Source organism: Egretta garzetta, unplaced genomic scaffold, assembly GCF_000687185.1.
Source record: "Egretta garzetta isolate BGI_Z169 unplaced genomic scaffold, ASM68718v1 scaffold678, whole genome shotgun sequence".
In the NCBI taxonomy this organism is placed as follows: domain Eukaryota; kingdom Metazoa; phylum Chordata; class Aves; order Pelecaniformes; family Ardeidae; genus Egretta; species Egretta garzetta.
In genome coordinates this window covers 69,363-71,284 of record NW_009260409.1, presented here as the reverse complement: position 1 = coordinate 71,284, position 1,922 = coordinate 69,363, and the positions used below count along the sequence as shown (strand labels likewise).

At 58.9% G+C, this 1,922-nt stretch overlaps 1 long non-coding RNA gene across 1 annotated transcript; it reads left to right on the top strand.

The window, feature by feature from the left end:
* Window positions 1–1,697, top strand: LOC118452784. The gene is made up of 3 exons (XR_004842610.1): window positions 1–99; window positions 1,239–1,445; window positions 1,600–1,697. It is a non-coding gene; the product is annotated as an uncharacterized LOC118452784 (long non-coding RNA).
* Window positions 1,698–1,922: the final 225 nt, after the last annotated feature.

Here is a 1,922-nt window from a genome sequence, read left to right as displayed (position 1 = left end):
CGCAGAGCTGCAGCACCCTCGACGCCTTCGCACCCGGAGCCTCGTGCCACCCAAGAGAGCAGAGGGAGCAGCGGGGCTTAACCACTGCCCCCCACCCAGGTACCACCATGGCCCTCCTGGGAGAATTGCTCCCGAATTCTGTGGTGCACCTCTAGACCAGTTTGGGTTGTTTAGGGATGGAGGAGAAAAGGGTTTTCCTGCTCCGACCTTCTCCTCCCCTTGCTCTGACCCTCGCGCAAGCTCTACTGCTGCATGAACTGTGTGTGACGGCAGTCGCCGAACTGTTCTTCACCCAGGGAAGTGGGGAGGAAAGGAGGGAAAGCGGCTGCTTATTGCAAGCTTCAATCTACAGCCAGACTCTTGGTTGGAGCGTGACAGTACATCTTCCTTGGGGACAATGGAGAGAGGAAAGGAAGACAATAAATACCAGCTTGGGTTCAAATCCCAGCTGGGGTTTGCACCAGCAGCCACTGGAGGAGGAAGGTTTTAATGTTTGGGTTTGGTGGTTGGTTTTTTTTTGTTTTTTTTTTTCCTCCTGAGGTGCATGGAAGCTTTGCAGCTCTTTTCCCTGCCCAGTATTTACGTGCTGGGTCTCTGTTACCTGGTAACAAGGGATAAGCAGGGAGTGGAAAAAATGTTGTTTAAAAAATAAGATCCATATCCTCATGTAGGCTCCCAAGGTCTGCCCTGGCCGTGCCTCGGGCGGCTGGTATCCTCCCCATCTGCTGCCGCAGGCTTCCCTGCAGCGAGCCCCCGGCGCGGGAGGCGCAGGCACCCACCGAGGGAATCGGTTACACGCAGGGTGGGAGCAGGGGTGGGCAGGTGGGAATTCTTCTGGAACAGCAGACGGTACCATCTGGGCTCGGCGAGAGCGGAGGCCTCTCGGCATCCCACCCACCCGCTTTGTTGGGACGAGGGAGGGGAGACTTGGAATGGAGAAACCAAACCGGGATATCCCTGTTGCTGCAGCCCAAGGGGGTCGTGGGGTCCTTCCCCTGCCTTACAGCCCCCAGGCTCGGTGTTTGGGATGCATGTCCACGGCGATGTGCCAGATCCTGGCCGTGCTGTGACATGGAGCCGTCGATCGCTTTAACGTTCTCCGAGCTGGGGGCTGCAGGCATATGTTGGGCTGAGGAGGCTGGGAATTTCTCCCGAGCTGGCAGAGAGTCACGGTACCAAGACAAAAGCATCTGTGATCAAACCGCTTCCGAAAGCCAACTCCCCGCCCTTCCCACCAGCAAAATCAGCTGGAGGTTTAGGAGGCACAAAGCACCGGATCCCGCCAGCTGGGTCACCAAATCCTACCACCGAGGGGGCTGCGGAGCAGCTGGCCTCCCCCAGCCCCTCCTGCCCCAACAGGGGAGGCTTTCCCAAGCACTGCGACACCCCGGGAGCTGGGAAGAGACCCTGAGCGTGGCAGCTGTGGGATTTTTGGTGCAAAGCAGGTAATGTGCAGTTCTGCCTGGGAGCATCACCCTGTCCTCTGGGGCGATGTCATCCCTCCAAGGGCTGGGACAGCGTGGGCGCAGCTCGGCTCCAGCCCCCAGCTAGCCCGGTCACTAACACCATGAGTTTGGCAAGGGTTTGGTTTAACCCTAGGGCTTTGGAGACTTAGCTTGCTCAGGGAGACCAGCCCCAGCTTGGCTCCGAGCTGGCATCAGCCTTGTCTGCAAACCCACTGCTACCAGGAGCCCTGGTGTGAACCCAGGTGGGATTTGCACCCGACAAAAGCATCTGTGATCAAACCGCTTCCGAAAGCCAACTCCCCGCCCTTCCCACCAGCAAAATCAGCTGGAGGTTTAGGAGGCACAAAGCACCGGATCCCGCCAGCTGGGTCACCAAATCCTACCACCGAGGGGGCTGCGGAGCAGCTGGCCTCCCCCAGCCCCTCCTGCCCCAACAGGGGAGGCTTTCCCAAGCAC